We start from the raw sequence: 20,893 nt of genomic DNA, 5'->3' as shown, positions 1-20,893 counted from the left end.
AAAGTACATGTAGTCACGTTACACAATGAGCATCTTTACCATTTCCAAAAGAAGAGGGCCATTAAAAGAAATTACAAAACAATCAAACATTTGCAAATACATTCATGTGAGTTTAGTTCCAATTCATAAAACTCTGACACTAAATCAAGGAAATCTCCGTGCAATGATTACATCGCAAAAAAATTGTCAAGGCTACAGTCAACTTTCGATCAGAACTTGCCACCAATCTTCTAAGCCTAGAGTTGGTGTTGACGTGCTAAATTTCCCTAAGTGGTTTGTCGGTGCGATGTATAAGGCAGGACACAACATTATTAGTTGTTTGAAGGTTTCATCCGTTCCATTACACAGTCTACATGTTTCCATGAGAACAGCATCTTTCACCCATAAACTTGTCCATTCTTGGGTCTGAATAAGTTTCAAATGAAATTTCATATAAAGTTTCCTTCGATATTGGTCTGGACACTTTATTAACTAATTTAGAATTTCGTTTACACCTCTTTTTTGGCTTGGCACGTTTTTCATTATGCAATGATTGCAACATTGTTCACCTGTTAAGATCCAATCCTGCCTCCACAGCTTTGTCTTGACATAGTTAGGATTAAAAAAGCGTTGTTTTACAATTGGTTTGGTGTTTAATCAGAACCGATGTAGTCTGACACGTGTTTCAAGCGACTTGCTCTTCTACTCAGGCTACAGATTTTTGCACATTAAAAATAAAAAAGTACAAAAAAAGTAAACATAGTGCATGTGAAAGACCCAAACAACAAAGCAAAAGAATTAGGTGGTCAAACCAACCAATCAAGGTAGTCATTCAATGCAAGGGTTGTCAACAGAAATGTGCAAAGTGATTGCATTGTGACAAATGAAACAATATTTTGAAACAAAAAATTATACGACCCATATGGTTGGAGTTAATCCAATTTGGTCATTACCAGATGTGGATATAGAGAGAAAGAGTAGGGGAAAACAAAATTAAAAAATGCATTAGCATTTGGAAGCAATGTTGGCCAAGCAGTTAGTTTGTCATTAAGAAGACGTTATAGAATACCTGAGGTGGAAGTATCCTTAGTTTGAGCACTAAAAGGAAGTAATTGTGAGGAACAAACTAATTAGAAAAATTCAGCCTTGTAAATTGTGATTCAGTATGGTAAAAAAGATAAATTGAACCTAGCACACACTTACCCATAAATATGGTAAGAAAATGTCGAATTAAAGGCGTGGGCTCCACTGCAATTAAAAAGCGCAGTGCATTAGTGGTAAAAGCGAAAATAATGATCAACTCGATAAGCTGATTACATTAGGTGAAGTCATGCAAAAAAGGTACCTACATACCTGTATTATGCAGTTGCAAGAACACAATAATGAAGGCGCATTAACGATATCTTGTGGATAAAGGGGCGACTAGGCCCTGTATAAGGGAGGGGACATACCCAATGCCAGGTATAGCCATGAATGCACAAGGATTCTCTGGGGCCACATACCCAATGCCAGGTATAGCCATGAATGCACAAGGATTCTCTGGGGCCACATATTTGTTTCCTTTTACTGATGAATTATCACTTTCTGTGGGAGAAAATGACCTGAACATGCCACTGTTATTTTCTCGACAGAGACCAGTGAATATAATGGGTAGAGACATGATGAGCCGACTTAACATGACAATTTCATTCACAGACCAAGGGATAGTGTGCTCAATGCCAGGGATTCATTACATGAATGTGAGGGACCTCGTCCATGCGTATGGTGGCTTAACGGTACAGAGGGGGTTGCCAGTAGACATTCAACTGTTTTCATATGGGTCAAAGTGTTAATCGCATGGCTCCAAGGGATACAGGGTAGACTGTTACGCATCCCCAATTAATTCCTATTCAGACCAGAGGTTTCTTCAGATGAGAAAAAAGGAAATGTGATCCTAATAAAACTTGAAGCAGTTATAGTGAGAGACAAGAGGATAGTACTGCATGGGACTGATGATACAAGATGATCATGGAGAACTGAAATTACAGTGTGGGAAGGATACAGGTTGACAGACATGACAGATGAGGAGTTGTTCCAAGATGTTCAATCAGTTAACAAGGTGATGTTTGACATACGAATTACACATTGGGTGGAAATACATTACAGGGAAGCACAGCAGAGAATGGCTCTGTAATGAAAATCAGCACCCACCACCATTTCTCGAGGAAGACTTAGGGGAAGTAGAAAGTGTCTTATGGACCAATAGTCCCTATTATTTGGGTCTGTTAAAATGGATGGAAGCAGTCAAGGTAAAGCTTAAACCATGGGCTATTTTACCAAGAACAAGACAGTATGATATGCTATGATAGTTTATTTATAAAGTGCCTATACCCAATGTGTTTCAAAGCACTTCAAGTCAAAGGAGGGAACCAGGGAAAATACAATGATATTCTTACAGGCCATGAACAGTAAGGATGTGAAATTAACTATTGTACTTGGCCTGATGACATTTCAGATAGTGCAAGAGCTAAGACATAGATAAGTAAGGGTGGGGGAGAGTGGGAAGGAAATAGAAAAAGACAGTCGACTACGTACTAGGTCTGATTACATTTTTGGTGGAGCCAGAGAAAAACAAAAGAGAGGTGCAGAAAGGGTGGGCAGGAACTAAACAAGCAACTATCTTACTAGGCCTGATGACATTTCAGATAGTGCTGATGGGGGGAAAGAAAAAAAAAACAAGTAAGAGGAAGGGGGAGGAGACAGATGAGGTTGCTCTCATACTAGGTCCAGGGACAATTCTGATAGAGTAAGTAAGGAGAGGAGGGGAGGAGATAGGAACAGGGAAAAAGGGAGAGGAGGAGAGAACAGAGAGTAAGCAGTCAAAAAGAGTGTAGAAGCAAGAGGGGAGAGCGAATACAATTGCAGAAGTCATTAGTAACACATATGTTTCAAGCCAGGACACAAGATGAAGATGAGAACTGCATGATTCAGGCCCACAATGGGCACGATGCAAAGGAAGTTCAGCGTGAGAGTTGAGAAAGGATGACGCACCGTGAATCAATGAAGTCCATAAAAGTCAAATCCAGCATTGACCACATACGGGGATGGTGAAACCAGAATGTATCAGGACAGAATCCTGCAGAAGTATGCTATAGGGGGGAGGAGGAGCAGGGTAGAAGAATCCTTTATCAAGGGAAGTAGACAAAGGTATTCATGAGACAATCACCCCATTAGTGAAGCAAGGCATTCTGGTGCCTTCAGAATCGCAGTGCAACACTGCAGTGTATCTGGTGAAAAAGGCGACAGGGGGATAGTGGCATCTTATTCAGGATTTTCACCCATTTAACCAAATGATTGAAGCATAATTCCTGTTAGTTATGAACCCGGCAACCATTTTGGGCAGCACCTAACAGAATGTATGCACTTCATGGTAATAGAATGAAAGAACACCTTCTTTTCTATACCACTACATGAAGAAACATAGGATTTAACCTCCTTCCTATTCAGAAACCGGAAGTGGAAACACACAAAACAACCAGAAGGGTACTGTGAGTCACGTTCCATCTTTAATAGGGCCCTTCCAGTTGATCTAGGCAATGTACAGTAATGAGCACAGTCATACAATACATGGACAACATTTTAATCCGTATCAAGTAAGAGGAACAATGTCAAAATTACTCAGTACATTTGCTGACAATATTGCCAAAAAAGGGTTACAGGGTGGATAGGGAACAATTGCCAAAGGTAGGTGCTATATATAGGATAGTTGATATCACAAGAAGTGACTCCAGAAAGGGATGAGGTGATCAGTAGAATGCTGATGTCAAAGAAAGTGAGAGAAATGCTGCAGTTTCTGCGCCTTTACAATTATTGCAGAGCCTGGGTGTTTGACTATAGCACATACAAAAGATGCTTGCAGAGAGGGCTCAGGGAGGCACAGAGAGGGAATGGTAAGTTGGCTTGGACACATGAAATGACTGAAATCTTCTAAGAGCTGAAGAAAGCAAGCTCCAGTGCAAGGGATCCCAGACTATCACAATAAATCGTATGTGTTCTCATACTCCAATGGAGTAGTGATGACTGTAGTCCTCATGCAGAATACTACCCTAAGGTCAAACCATTGGCCCATTATAGTGGACGTTTAGACCCAGTAATGAATGTACATTACACTTGTGATCAAGCTCTGGCGGGTGCCACATTTGCACTAGAGAAGTCAGCGAGTATCCCTATGGAGTGCACACCACACTCTATGTGGAGCACACCCTCTTTGCAATTGTCGAAAAACCAAAGTGTACATTGACCACAAAGAGAGCTTCTGGATATGCTGTAATTATCTCAAACCCAGTGATCAAGGTGATCAAGGTAGTGAGGTTGGGGCCTGTCAATCCAGCAGCATTTTTATCTGAGCCAGTAGAAGAGGGAAACTATGTATACAACTGTACTACATAAATTAAACAGTATGACAGCCTTCCCAAGGTGGGGGAGAAGCCACTTGAAAGGGGAGAAATTATTTATATTGACAGGTCATCAACCATAGCTCATACAACAGGGGAAAGGCATATGGGAACGGCAGTGGTGAAACTTAAAGCAGGCGGTACAGAAAAAGTAATAGCCAGTGCAAGATTGCCTTCACATTTTTGGGCGCAAGCAGCAGAATTAGTGGCTCTTATAATGGCTTTATAAGTGTGCATAGACCAGGAAATTACAATGTATTCAGATTCGGCTTATGTGACGTTTAAAATGCACTCTGGGCTGTCACGACCGCAGAGGAGGGGCTTCAGATGTGCTGACAGCACACCAGTGCAGCATGCGCCACTATTGGGCAGGCTCATAGACATGCTTAAACTCTGTGCAACAATAGTGGTCGTAAAATGCCAGGCCCACATGAGTGGGGAGGATGCAGTCTCCTGGGGCAACAAAGCAGCAGATGTGGAAGAAAAGCATGCATATTTTTTGGGAAATAACAGACTTCAATACCCTATGAAACACTTGCATTTGTGTGTATTGTAGGATTCTACAAAAAGGCTATAATACACTACCAGCCAACACGATAATAGAGTTTCAGAGAAGGGTTCTGACAGAGGAGAAGGACTTATGGGTGACAAGGGAATGTTTAATATCTCTTACAGATGATTTATGGTGACAGGAAAGCAGAGGCATGTTAGTGTTCCCAACAGCATTATTACAGATTGCACTCACACAACTGCATTATCCTACACATATGGGTAAAGAAGAATGTGCTGCTCATATTGGGGAAGATTGGTTCTGTCCTAACATAACAGAGCATATAGCTGCATTCTTGGAAAATTGTGTCACCTGTAAAAGGTTCACTTCAGGACATATTGTATGTGTAGTGAGGGGATCCATACCCCGGCTAATTGGGCCTTCCCAACATCTCCACATTGAGTATGTCGATATGCACCAGGTGTGCCAGGGCTACCACTACATGGTAGTGGTTATGTGCCCCTTTATAAATGGATCGAGGTTGGGCCCTGTTCACATCCCGATGCCCTCAGGGCTGCAAAATTCCTCATCAAGAGGTATTCCCACAATGGGGGGGGTGTGGTCCTGTGATCAGACAATGGACCTAATTTTGTGAATGATATTTTTGAGTACATCACAATCGTACTTGGGATACAGCACACAGTATCCTGTGTCTATCACTGACTGCAAAATAAAAGCCACTTTAAAAAGGGAGGGCTTCACTGTTTGACCATAGCTCTGTTCGCACTGCAAAATCAGTCTGTGTCTTACCACCACTTAATGCCCCATGAGTTGGCAACAGGACGGTGCATGCGACTAACCCTCGCTTTGTGATACGAACAGAATGTGAACGATCGATCTCTCCACTATTTTATTTCATGCTTTTCTGTTATAAATTGCCTGCATCTACCCACAATTGACCCGTGGAAACCTGTCTATTATTTCTCTGGTTGGTGATTAGAGAATCTGTATAGTGCGGGAGCGATTGTTCTTCGCAGCACTTGCCCAATACATTAGGCTAAGAGCTTAGTCTGACATACACTAACACGATAATAATGCATTTCCCAGGCTTTTCAGGTGAGTTGCACAAACCCTTGGATTAACGCAAAGATGTTCCCAAGAATAACAACATGGGAAATTTAATTCATAATATTGTGATAATATTTTGTGTCTTCTGCTGTCTCTGCCTCTTTACACTCCTTCCTTTATGAAGGTTGATGTTTCCCAGAGAACACGCTTTGACCATTACTAACGTGACCCTGATCCATGCTGTTACAGAACCCATATCTATGCAGGCAGTAAGCAATGCTAACAAAGTAAAGAGAGCTAGGTGCAGTGCAGAAGCAGATTTCAACCAGGTGCAGTCCTACATAACTGATTCAGCCCATATTCAGCCCAACTCTCAAACAACATGTGGTATAGCCACATTGCCAAAGTGAGGAAACAAACAACAAAAGAGAGCTGTTCTGTCTGCTCTCTCATCCCCTATGCCATGGGTGCTTCCAGAACATTTGTGTCAACTGAAATTCCAGCTGCAAGAGCACAATTACTCATGCTTTTATCCCTATGCACCACAAGAGGACAATTTCAAGGGAAGCATGCCACACTAAGGTGGATGTCCAAGACGACATTCCTGTGTGAAGATAACTACATACAAAGGAAATGTTGGACGATTACTAGAATACAGATAAGAGCATAGAATATATCACAGAGGGTCTGCATAAGGAGGAAGTACAGACAGTGGCCCAGAAATAATTACAGTGTCCCAAAAAACAACCCATAGAAATTGGAGGAATGCCAGGATGCTGGGAAAGACAACAGATGCTGGTGTATGGTCAAGTATGCACAACAGACAGATGCTTGAGAGCAAAGCACATGCTCTCCCAATGGTTCTAGTGAAAGTAGCAAAGCAAGACAATTACAAGTGCCTCAAGGAATTGGAAACATGTGCCAAACTGCTCACATAGGCTCAAGGGACCAGCTTTATATTTCCAGAATGATGGCAAAGTAGAGGTTGATTAAAATGAAGGCTGTAACCATATTTTGAGGATACCAGGCATGAAGGTCAGAACAGCTGTGCTCATGGACCACTATTGTGCCTGCAGATTGCCACCCAACTGGGCAGGAATATGTTCACTTGTACATCTGAACATTCCAGAATTAGTAGTGCCCCAGAAGGATGTACAAGTTGAATCGTTCCCTAAAATGGATATCAGCAAAAGGAAGAAGCGATCTGTAGGGATGACCAGCGTGAAAAGGCAGAACTATGCCTCATTAGACATGGAAAAGGCATTGGATGCGATACCACGAGAGCACATGCTGTTCAGCAGAACTGAGATGTTCTTTGCATCTATCGTTCCAGCAGTGCAGACAAACATGAATGCCAATTGGCTCCAGACTACACAGTGGGAGCAGATGTAGACAATAAATTCAACTGTCAAGGGGTTCCACTACATCAATGTAGAGCTGAGATCAGTTAGACAAATGGCCCTTCAGAATAGTTACATTCTAGATCTCGTTATAGCTATGGTGGGAGGAGTTTGCACCAAGAACGGGTCATCTTGCTGTACATTTGTTCGTACCAATGACAAAGGCAACAGGCCACTAACAGAAGCCATCACCGACTCAGAAATGCGCACCAAGATGGATGCAGAAATGAAAAATTTTGGAAAGGATGAAGGGTGGCTGTCTAACATATTCTCATGGATACCACATGGATGGCCAATGGACTGAACGTACTGGCAACAGCTTTGATATTAGTGTTGCTGACATTTTGTGTCATCAGGATAATCATCACACAGTGTAGAAAGACAACTAAGAATCAATGCACTCGTGATTACTGGGGAAAATGGGTTTGGTGCAACCCTGATGGGGACTGCAGCTACGTGACATGGAGCCTGGATGACCATGCAAAATATTATGGACATCTCGGAGAGTTTGGCTTCTAAAATTGCAGACAAACCAAAAGAATGCTTTGGCTAGTGTGGTCGACAGGTTGACCAAATTGGGAATTGTAGATAGGGGACAAAATCTGACCCTCATGCCCCCCTCACAACTCTCAACACAAAGGCAGAGAAATGACAACAGATGTGCCTCACTTCTAGGCCCATCACCACAAACTTCAATGTATCACAGGTGTGAGAAGCGTTATTTGCTCAGACAGCTGTTCAGACCATACCCAATCGATGACATGGCCGATATGGAAATGAGATCGATCGAGCAAGTCGATTTACTGCAAAGTCAGAAATCAATGACAGCATCACTGACATCACAACATAGCCGCATTATACATGAAGTACATATTCATCCATTCATGAAGTTGCACAAACATACACTAGTTTTTTGCCTATAGGTAACAAAGCACATGCTTATGATCCATGTAGGTTGAGGGCAGATACACGTACATATCTTTATATTGACATCTTTCGGCAAAGCTGAAACCGGAAGATGCAAAGAGTTCATATATTTAGCTTGCACATGCTTGGCTGCTATTAACATGGAGAAGCCTGAGGGAATGACATAGAAGCTATATGTCTCTGAAATGGATGGCAAAGGAGAGAAAGGCTTGGAGTACATGGAAAAGCTGGCATGATCACCACAGAGAAAGACGAGCATAAACAAGGCACTCAGCGAAGAACAAGTGGAAACAGAAAAGTTCCAGTTATCAAGACAATTGAGCCACCTGCAGAAAATCAGGATACAATCCTTATAATTACAAGCAGGACAGCTTTATTTCGTGTTCTCCCCACATGCAACCCGTCTGAACAGAACAATGTCCATTCTGCCAAGGTAGATGAAGAGGACTGTTCCCAGGGACCCATATGGGAAAAAGTCTACAAGTTTTGCCCACAAGCTGCTAACTGACTGCACTCTAACAAACAGAATGTGTTCCTAAATGGAGGAACTCCCGTCCCCTGCACATTTTCACAGGCCCCTCTATAAATGCCAAACAATTAAAGTATAACTTGTGTTCACCCTATAGGTGAGATCTGTTCAGTCAACACTAAGTTGTTTCAATAATTAAGTAGACAATACATTTAGGACTTCTTAATGATGAGCATCAAGACAACTTTCTTTGACTTCTTCATATGTAGTTTTATTTTTCAGAATTAGCCCAACGCGTTTCGAGAAAAAACACCTCTTCTTCAGGGGTATATATATTCAAAATATCAATCCAATCTAAAGAAAAATTCCAGAAAACATAAAGTTACTATTACTTTGAAATCTCCAATTTGCTAATTCTGTTGAAAATCTCAAAAAAAACTTTAATCTTCTATCCCCTATGTAGGTTAAACACAATCTTATGTATCCATCAACACACAATGGGCCTCATTACGACCCTGGCGGAAATCGAAAAACGATGGCGGAAATGCAATACCGCCATCGAATAGCGCTCGGTGCGATTATGACCCGTCACCGCAAAGTACGATGCCATTAGCGACACCGTAGTGAACGCCAACGCTAACTGCACCAAGTACGCGCGCGCGCGCCATGCCAAACCGTAATTACCACCATGGCGCAACGGTACGCGAATTCTGACCCTAGCGGACATGCACCTAACGCCATCAAGCACGGCGGAAAGTACCATTCCGCCATGGTGAGAAGTACGGCATCGCGAACCAACCGTAAACGGCCCCACTGAGTGCCTGTACACCGCTCCCTGGCCACATTGTACAACTCCCCGTAGGTGCAATGAAGTCACACAATGCAACCAGTGAAATGTACTAGTCATCCATGCCTGCCAACGAACAAATGAATCTCAAGAGGGGCCAATGGGAGCTGCAGGGCACAGATGGCACGAATACAGAAGCTATCCCAATGGACATGACCTCAGTCTCCCACCAAGAAACGCACGCAAACACAGGCACCTGTGACCAGCAACATTCCGAAAATCACATCATTCCACCAATCCACCTGGCTGACCGGCATCTGTTACACAAAAGCTAATCCCCCGCCCCTGAGCATGACATCATTAAAACAGTCATATTGGCAGCCCTTATCCCTGACCTCACTGGGCTTCGTAGGCAAACGCGCCCAGCACAGTACCACGCAACTATACTCCGAAGCTGGAACCCAATGCAGATCTCCTCACAATACATCGCTCCCCAAATAGGAATATGCCACATCACTTGCAAAGAAGAACGCTACACGGTCCATATCAGAATAGAAATTTAATGCACAACAAATTCACCAAGCCCATACAGCCATTAGGCCATGAACTCCAAAACACATTTCACCATTGTGGGCTGCATCCGCAATAAATGACCAGCTACTTCTTGTGTGACGCCCTGTTCCTTCATGGTACACAGGGGCTACATTCTCGTACGAAAAGGCAACATGGAAGCGCCTAGAACCGCAGGGCCGTCCCAATAGGGAGGCACTAGTCCAGCTGAAAGGCCGAAATGTTGCTCCTAGCCACTAGTACTGCGTAAGGGCATGTGGCCCATTGGCGATCGTCCCATAAGATCGTAATGCTGCTCCACTGATTAACACGAAGCAGCAGGTGTCGGGAGTAAAATCCATCTGCAGGAGTGGCATACAGATGGCAGTGGCAAAAGGGGAGGAGATACCTGTCAACCAAATGAAATTAAAAAGAATAGTATGGCCATCAGAACTACATTTGAATTACTCACTTCAATGATCACACCAAATCCACAGCCATATGCATGCTAGCCCACTCCAAAGGATCATCACCACCCAAAAACCACTTGCGAATCATAACTATCTATATCGAGGTGAAAACACCATCACAAACGAGTGTACCTGTGCATGCGTCTGTTAAAACAGAATCCATCAGATGGGATTGGTAACGTGCATAGACACAAGTGTCTGAAGGCGCGTCGAGACAGGGAGGGCTCAACAAGGCCAGATAGACGATGGTCCCACTATGGCAGCCCTGCATCACATAGCGCAGGGGAGGCGGACAGATTCCAAGAAGCCCTGTACATGGCAAACTCTGTATCAAATCATCTGTCCATGCATCCATTCATCATTCCCTCATCCCGTAATGAAACGCCTGTTTCCATACTCACATAACATGTGAAATTTCCATTGAGCCTGTGCGTTATGCAGCCTGCAAAATCCACTGTGCCCCAGCCCGTAATTCCAGTGTCGTGAAGTAACATGTATTTGGGAACGTCCGGCCTCATCGTCCACTTCGCCATTGCGCATCCCAAACTATTCATATCAATCATTGCATCCTCGCCATGGCCCCTGTCCCAAGGACATTGAACAATAGAACGTTATATTTGCAGTCAGACCTGTGGGCATCTCCTCGCCGCTAGCTGAAAACCGAAAGCGCCGCCCTTCGAATTCCTCATTTGCAACATCACGTCGAAAAGGCATCTGTGGCCGCTTGAAATCACAAATTAATCCATCTAGTGCGGCTGTGTGTGAAAATGGCAACTGCCTTCACTCACAAATGGGACGCCCCGCCCGTCGTTGAACCTCGGTACAGTGATGCATGAGGGTCCACCGTTACTCGAGTAATACGTTCCACTGACCCTTCACAAGTCTGTTCGCGACTGCAAAGATAGTATGTGAAACAATGGGACCATAGCCGAATGAACATATCAACCAATGTTACACTGCCATCGGGTACAAATACATGATTGTAATAGCAAGATGCCATTCGTCGAATTGCAGCGTTGTGTGCGGGACGTGCTCGCCCAAAGGGGAGAGCAGCTTGCACAGGTGGAATGAATCACCACAGGTGGAGGCCATACAGCCTGAAAACACATAAATTGCACACCCAGTCTCCTCCCACAACCACACCCACTCCGAAATGCTACCGGCAGGACTAGCTATGTTGGCCCTGGGGGACCTGATAGCACTGCAAGTACTCCAACTTCAAGAAGAAGACGAACACCAACTACAACCGGCCGCACGGAGGAGACGCAGGAGGAGGAGGAGGGCAAGGCAGGGCCAGCAAGGGCCGCCAGCACAGCCACTACCACCACGCAGGCAGCCCGCAATCCCACGCCTCCGAGCACATCCGTTCAACCTCACTGATGAGCAGATCCACACCCTCTACCGTTTGGACCGGGACACCATAACCGCCATTGTGGACATGATACAGGCTGACCTTGTCAGCATGATAGATAGCCCAACCGCCATCCCACCCCTACTGAAGGTGGTGTCTGTACTCCACTTCCTGGCCACAGGCACCTACCAGCACACAGTCGGACAGTTGCATGGCATTTCACAGCCACTGTTCTCACGGACACTATTGCAAGTGCTCGATGCCCTCCTGCAGCACGCAGATGACTACATCTCTCTACCACGCTCGGAGCAGGAAATTACCAACACAAAAGTGGGATTCCATGCACTTGCCGGCATACCGGGTTGCATTGGTGCCATCGACTGCACCCATGTGGAATTGGTCGTCCCACATGCCATGGAGGCCCAGTACCGCAACCGGAAACAATTTCATTCTCTGAATGTACAAATGGTGTGTGACTCCAACAGGATCATTACACATTGTTGTGCCCGATTCCCTGGATCAACCCATGATTCTATGGTCTTGAGGAACTCTACAATACCACGCTACATGGAGCGACACGCAGGGAACAGATCCTGGCTACTCGGTGAGTCTCATTTCATGCATGATGATGTGGGGTATGTGATGCGGCAATGACCTGGCAGGAAGGGGGGGGGTGCGTACGTAGCAATGGCATTCCACATAATTCGTTTATCGTCCACATACAGGTGATGCCGGATATCCACTGAAGAGATGGCTCCTCACACCAGTCCGGAACCCACGGGACCAGCATGAGGAGGACTACAACCATGCCCAATCACGTACCCGTGTAGTCATAGAACAGGCATTCGGCCTACTGAAGACTCGTTTCCGGTGCCTCAGCAGGTCTGGCGGGGCACTCCTGTACCGCCATGTGAAGGTTGCGAAGATGGTGATGGCATGTGTCATGCTACACAACATGTGCGTACGTAGAAATGTGCCCATGCCCCCTGACGCAGAACTGCAAGCACCTGAAGATGGTCATGATGAGGGTGGGGATGTGGCAGCACCTTAAGGAGTCTGCGAGGCACAGGAGGGCCGTGACATTCATCAGCATCTCATAGATGCATGCTTCTAGCACTCACGCCTGGTGGCTGATACATGGACACGGGACTCGTGGCACTGTGTGTGTCTGGTACATGCACAATATGGACTGTACGCCTATAATGGCCTCGTACACAAAGATCAATGTCCACACATCTCATTGGTTGATCGTGCATTGTTTATGGCATATGTGATATCATGTTAAACACCCTATCGACCCGCAACCCAAGTGAGCCCAACACCCCCCCTCCACCCTCCTACCTCCCCCCCGAACACCATTGTCCAAAGATGCTCATTGTCAGTGGGCAGTCGCTATTGCAAGCCCCCTCTGCGGGTATCAGGGGCACCCCTGCCTGTGGAGCGCAGGTTCCTCCCAGATCTACGTTGGGGGCTGCCCTGGACGGAACTTGCAACGGATGATGTCTCTGCCTGCTCACGTCCATGCATGTCCCTAAGGGTTTGTGAGAGCTCAGTGAGCACACGGCGCACTGCGGCAAGTTCGGCACATACGTCTTTGGACGTCGCATGCAGTTCCCCCCTCAGGCTCTCGGTGCTTCTCTCCATTTGTTCTCTCAGGCTCTCGGTGCTACTCTCCATTTGGACTCTCAGGCACTCGGTGCTACTCTCCATTTGTGCCCTTAGTGTCTCTGTACTTCTCTCCATTTCTGCCCTAAGTGTCTCAGTTGATGTTTCTATGTCTGCCTTAGTGCCCCCACATTCATCGGCATGGTCCTTGAGGAGCGTGGCCAGTTGCTGCTGTTGCACGATTAACTGGTCGAGGGACTGTTGCCTCTGCTGGGCCATGGCCATTTGCGGTGGTGTCACAGAGTGGCTGTTCGCCTCATGTTGCCCTGCCACAGGGCTTGTGGGGGATGGCCAGTCGTCATCTTGTCGGTGCCCCTGCGTGGTATCCTCATGGTGTACGGGATGGAACAGACAGGGGGATTGGGACAGGTCATGGATGGATCTGACTTCGACATCCCCGTTTTCTGTGTCGGAGCATGCTGCCATTAATGCAGTGTCACCTATGGTGCTGCTGCCACCAGAAGCAGTGCCTACTGTGGCATCCATTGGGGGGACCTGTGGTGGTGGTGGTGTGGGCATGCTGGCTGCTGGGGTGCCTGTTGGAGTTCCCTCCTCTGTGCTGCCACTTGATTTGTGCTGCTGCCGTGTCTTGATGCGTGCAGCTGAGGTGGAGGGTCTTTGGCCGTTGGTCTTGGCCCTCTTTGCAGGTGTGCTGGTAGGGGTGTCCTGGAGCACGTCGTTTGGATCGGACCCTGTGGTGGAGTAAAGGAGGGCGTGCGTTATTAATGGGTCTGTGGGAATTGGAATGGCAATGTATCACATGCATTGGGGTGGTACCTGAGGGTGATTTGGGTCGGGGCCTTGGAGGTGGTTTCATTTGTGTGTGGAGTGAGGGTGCAGTTGTTTGGCAGCCTGCAGTTAGGGTGTGCCTGCTGCACGTGTAGAGGGTGTTTTTAGGATTTTTAATTATTTATGTATTTGATGTGAGTTTTGAAGTGTGCTATGAGGCCTATGTATGTGGACGTTCTCCTGGACATGTGTTACTGTTGCACTATGTGGGCACGTGGTACTTCACATGATTGGACATTGTGGTTTTGGCATTGTTTTATTTGGGCCACCTACCTGATTCTTCGGATGTCTGCACTCCTTTCTCCATCCCTCCGACTCCCTCTATGCTCTCCATTCCTATGGTGGAGGCACAGATTTCTTCCCAGGGGGTCAACTTGATGGGTGATTCCGATCCTCCCCCGGTGGCTGTGGCAATGTTGCGGTTGGCAGAAAGTATGCTACGGACGCGTATCTGCAGGTCGTCCCATCGCTTTCTGCATTGCTGTGGGTTGCGGGGTGCGGTCCCCACCGCACTTACCCGCTGTGCCACCAGGGCCCATATGGCCTTCTTGTTCGCAAGTGCCGTCCTGGTCATTTGCGTGGAGAAGACGACGGCAGCATTCTCCTAGAGGGTCTCTGTGAGTACGGTGAGTTCCTCAAGGGAGAAGTGGACCTGCCGCTTGCGGTCGCACGCTTTCTTCGCTACTTTTCCCATTTTTCTTGGTTTCACTAGGGTGGATGACGGGTTGGGATGTGTCTCAGGGTAGTATTTTTAATGGTTGTGTGGATTTTGTGGTTTTATAGGTGTACGGCGTGATGTTTCCCGTTCCGGGACCATGCTTTTACTTCCGTTTCCGTATATTTACGGTCACCGTACTTTCCGGTTGGCGCTCACTGCGGTGTCCGCTAAGATGGGTGGCGGTATTGCACCTAGGGCGCCGTACGGCGGCGGTGTGGGCCGTTTTGGGGTCATTTCCGCCATCGCGGACTTTGCACTTCCGCCATGGCGTGGTGCTCGTGCCCGATGGGTCGGAATGAGCCGCACTTTGCTCCATCGTGCAATGGCGGAAACGCTATTTATGCTGTGGCGGTCCGGTCAGTCACTTTCCGCCAGGGTCGTAATGAGGGCCAATGTGTTCTATTTCACATTTCATTCTTATATTAGTCAAACCTCTTCAAATGTATACAATCATTTTCAAATTTGTAAGTCTGTTTACCAAGTCCAAAGAAATTTAGAAGTCTACATTGTGGCTGTCAACACAATTGGAACAGGTATTAAAACCTAATGTTCATAAATATTGGGAAGAATATGTTGTTACCAACATCACATATAATGTGTCTCTCTGGTTCTTGTGTGTCACCTAATAAATGACATCCACAGTGTCTTTGAGTCAGGGAACTCCTATGTAGAGTGATCATAACTGGGTAGGTTAGGGGTGGGCTGTACAATTGCTAGAATCCTAAAACGTATCTGTTGAGGTTCATGTATCTGCATTGAGGTAAACCGTGTAAAAGTGGATAGAAGTTAAAGAGATTTCTTAAAGGGTAAGATTCCTTACCATATAGAGTGGGGTACGAGGCCCAATCCTCTATCTGAACTGATAGAGGGTGGATGCATGCAGAATAATATGGTCAGTGGATCCCTCTAAGTGGATTCATCTGGTGCAGTGCCACAATCTAAAAATAGAGAGTGGGATATGTATAAGTAAACCCGGGAGATGGAGTGGGGTGTAGACTGTAGCCTACAATTTAAGGCAAGGACCTAGGTCCATCAGTTGCTTACCACAAGTTTATTGGTTGGCTGTAGGTGAGATGGCTGAGCTCCTTCTTCGCACGCCTGTGCATTTTAGGGCCCCAAAATGGCGGCCGTTTATAGCGGCGCTTTGTAGTGACGTCACCACGTTGTGGCATGCCGTGACGTCACTATAATGGTCCGTTTGAGCTAGATGCCGTAGTGTTTAATATAATATTGGAAGAAATGGTAATGTGAGGCTAAAGTAGAGCCTAGTATTAGATAGAGCCTGATTTAGTGTAATGGCTTTAAGGGTGTGTGCCTCCCTGTATGCGTATTCACATGAGGCGTTTGGTACTGTGTGACGTCATCACACACTTACGTGCTGTGACGTCACCTATGTTTACCTTTTCTTTATTTTTTTTTAAAAACAGAGCAATGGTGCGATGTAAACAGCGCTTTACTGCTGTGGTGAATGAAAAGCTGTAGAAGACTGGCAAAAGTTGGAGGAGAAGGGAAGGCAAAAGGTAGAAATTCAAAGGATAGTGTGGAGTTAAATTAAATTAACTGGATTAAATAAACAATATACAAGACCATACTGTGTTTCAATCACAATTTGCGTTCTCTACAATTCCCGTTCATGCTCTGTAAAAAGTTTAGTCATGACTACATTTGTTGTTCTCTCTCCTACTGGAGACATACATTCTAGATCGAGAAATCCTGTGTTATGGGTACATGGGTTGTAATAAACAAGAGGCTGATCCCTTTGTATATCTGTCTCTCCTGAGGAGACTTACAATCTTGGTAAAACCTGAAGCTGATTACAGACCAGCTGGAGGTGATGTGATTATACTGATATTTGAGCAAAAGAGTAACATTATTTGTCTACAGAAATAGACGGAGAGGCCAATGTCTCTGATTTTCTGTCTCTCCTGACTGCGCTCTGACAGGCTTACGTGATCAGGGATCAGGGATTGCAGCATTACGGAACACGTTGCACCTCCATGTTAATTCCCATTGCCTTGAAAAGGTACACTCTGTCTGGTAACTGTCCAGGGTACCAAGGATGGGAGGACACATTCTGACTAATCCAGATTCACCTTTCACGTGGGGATAATTTATTCCAAGGCCAATGGTCTCTGTGCGACCCTGCAACATTGTAGATTGATACTTATAATGTGGTCCTAGGAGGGGCCCCTAGCCACGACTATCCAATTGTAGAACTAACCCATATAATTTCAATATGTATCCTACTCAAACTGACCAATGTAAATGTGTGATAGGTTTTTGGGATGGAACTTGAATTTGTGACATCGCACATGCTTAGAAGACGAGAGCTCCGGAGGATACTTTTCTTTCTGGTGTGATCCCTGTCACTGGCCCTCATTACGACCCTGGCGGAGTGGGTCTACGCCAGCGGTATTCGCGGCGGACCCGTCCGCCCTACTACGAGTTCCCGTAGCGCCATGGAGCGCTTTCCGCCTGGTTTTTCCGGGCGGAGAAATCCATGGCGCTACGGGGCCTTGTTGTTAATTACGCCACCGTATTTTACGGTGGCGTAATTAACGCCTTCCCCACTCCCATTATACCCTATGGGGCAAAAATGGGAATGGGGAAGGGTAAAATGGGGAATGGGGATTTACCGCCCCGCCAAGGTCGGAATGGGGCGGTAAATCCGCCAACCCCCATGGCGCTATCGGCAGCTTTCCGCCGTGCTCCATGGTGCATTTTGCACCACGATTTCCGCCAGGGTCGTAATGAGGGCCACTCTGTTTGCTAATGAAAGACAGTAGGCCCCATTACGAGTACGGTAGGGGGTTAACAGCACCAGTAATGATGCTGGTGCCATTAAACCCCTACCGCTGCATTCCGAGGTCCCTTAGCGGGTCCCACTAGGGCCAGCTGGTTTTACCAGCTGCCCTTAGCAGGACCCGTTAAGGGAACAGTGAGCTAATAACGGGCCCGCTATTTGTGGGCCCGTTATTAGCTCCTTCCCCATTCCCATTGAGCCCTATGGGGGCTCGAATGGGAATGGGGAATGGTTTTCAGAATGGGGATTTACCAGGTCCTCCATGGTTGGAATGACCCGATAAATCCCCATTCTGACTACCCGGACACGGGTTTGGAGGCAGCCATGGTGCTAGCAGCACCATGGCTCCCTCCAAACCCGTAATGAGGCCCAGTAACTTTGCCCCATGGCTGAGTTTTCCGTTCTTGTGGCAGGGAGTCTTTGATGGGCCCAAGTGTTAATAATTGGGGCGACTGCTAGAGAGCCCCACCCACCTATACACTCTGTTCTCTGTGCTTGGACATCTTGGATCTGAGGGCAAGCATATAGTCCACTATGTTGTGGGATGAAATTAACAGATTGCCCTACCGGCACAATCAGGAGGGCCACACAGGGGATCAGAGGGACTGAACCCTATACTGCTCGGTGGCAACTCCCTATAGGCAAAAAGAAGACCTGGTAGTAGAACATAACATTTATACCCAGGGGCTCTTCCAAGCTATCTTTCACACCCTTCAGTCTCTTCTTGAAATCCACAACAAACTCATTAGTTTGTGGGTGAAATACTGTGGAGCAGTTGCATCCCCTGTCAGAAAATATGTCTTTAGGCAACCACACAGGAGAGAATATATCAATATCAGCCCTCCATACCCAAGGGTCTGTTATGCTCTTTAAAGGTACTAACTCCAAAATACAATGTTGTGTGGTCTACCACAACCAAAATGTACCAGTTCGCCGTGGTAGCCTGTTCAATAATGATGCTTCAGGGCACAGTTGCACACAATGCATTTGGCATGGAGTTTTATGGAAGGAGGTATGATTAGCAGACCCCTCCTTTTTGGGATGGAATTGTCTGCTTGAAGTTATTAATAATACAAATAAAAAAGCTATTAGACCCTTGCCCGATGACAGTCTTTCACAGTTACTTATCTTCTTTGCCTCTTCACAAGTAACAGTCACTGCCTGTTCAATGGCCATAGCCACTGTATGTCCATGGTTAACATCGATTTTCTTTTCTTTCAGAGTCTACAGTGTCCCACACAACCTCTTATCCTCCTCTTTTTTTCCTCTGTGATGTTCTCCTCTTCAAGGGTCTTCCACGCTCCACATTTTGTCTTTCTCCCCTCCTACCAGCATTCTCTTGGTTCCATTTTCTTTCCACTTTCATCCACTCCCCATGTTTCTCCTCTCCACCCGCCCCTCAATCCATGTTTTTATCTTCTATTTACATTCTACCACTCTCTGTAGCTTTCCACTGTCTTACACAGTGTGGTTTTTCTCTTCACCTCAATATTCTTCTGTTATCTTGCTACCCTCATTCACTCCCCCTTCTTCTGGTCTTCAGGGTTTTATAGTCTGCTTCCTCCTCACTCCTCTAATGGTACCTTCTAAATATCACAATTCAAACCTGTATAGAGTGGCTGGCCTTATCTGGGTTGTGTAGACGTCTCCAGCCTGGTCAATTGGTTTGTCAGCAAACCTTTGAGTAAAAGATAGAGAAGCACCCACACAGTTTTGGCAGACACCTACCTGAATGAGAAAGGTTTTGTGCCTTGACCACTCATAACCCTAGCTGAGCTTTTGCTGTAGAATGACTACATTGATTCTAACAATTCAGAAGACACTGCCATATCTCTCATTACTTCTCATAGTGCAACCCTATCTGTGCTTTTGAATGCATCATTAAAATCAATAATAATGATACTCATATGAACCTTAAATTCTATAACAAAATCTTATAAAATTATTCTGAGTAAGAAATGAATGTTTTATGTTTCCTTTTCCCCTTCTAAAGCCTCCCTGCATTCCATAGATTATTCGATGGAAATAAACTGTTTATTGGTGCACTCTTAGAATGTGGAGAAAATGCAGTAGATCTTTAGAGTGTGGGAGGGTGCAGGAGAAAGGTAACCCCTGGCACTGGGCTGTATATTCACAAGAGAGAGGAATCAGTCTCCTCACGCTGTGGAACACTCGCGTTTGCATCCTCTACACACCAGGTGTGTTTATATAAGCAAACAATAGTTATGATAGATTTGTTATGTAAAGTTCAGGGAGTAAATCCAATCATACAATTTTAATAACATTACAATTAATTCATCAGATTTTATCAAATGCATATATTTTCATATGCAAATGATTGCCCAACGTGTTTCGGGACAACAGTCCCTTCATCAGGAGCACAGGTTTCACTATGTTTCTTAAATCAACTTTCAATTTGATCCATATTATGAGATAAAGAATAAAGTATATTAGCTATTCTGTGGTTTATTGATTACCATGTACCATATTTGAATGTATACCTTGGACCTCATTACGATTTTGGCAGTAGCCCTGCCTGTAAAACAGGCACGGCTGCTGCCAAACTCGCCACCGGCATCCGCAAATGGGCATTTACCAGGCCATTACAAGTGTTGCAGCTTGGTAATTGCCCTTTTGCGAGTGCCGGTAATGCAGCGCTCCCCATCCCCATTCTTCCCCATAGGGCTGAATGGGGATGGGTAGCATGGATGCACCGGCACCATTAATAAAGGTGCTGGTGCATCCACAAGTTGTGCTCATGGGAGCCGCACAGTCCGCCAGGTCAGACCTGGCGGGTTGTCAGGCACCCGTGAGCAAAACTCGTACTATGGCGGTCCGGGAACTATGTTACCGATAGCATTACCAGTACCTTATTTACCAGACCGCCAGGGTCGTAATGATGCCCATTGACTCTCATGTCATCACATTAGTCATTCACCTGGTAAGAATCTGGTAAAAATGTGTGGGGGGGTGACCTCTATTCAAGCTATTTCTT

Source organism: Ambystoma mexicanum, chromosome 9 (genome assembly GCF_040938575.1).
Source record: "Ambystoma mexicanum isolate Mex_15411 chromosome 9, UKY_AmexF1_1, whole genome shotgun sequence".
NCBI classification, from domain to species: Eukaryota; Metazoa; Chordata; class Amphibia; order Caudata; family Ambystomatidae; genus Ambystoma; species Ambystoma mexicanum.
Note: the sequence above shows the minus strand (reverse complement) of the source record.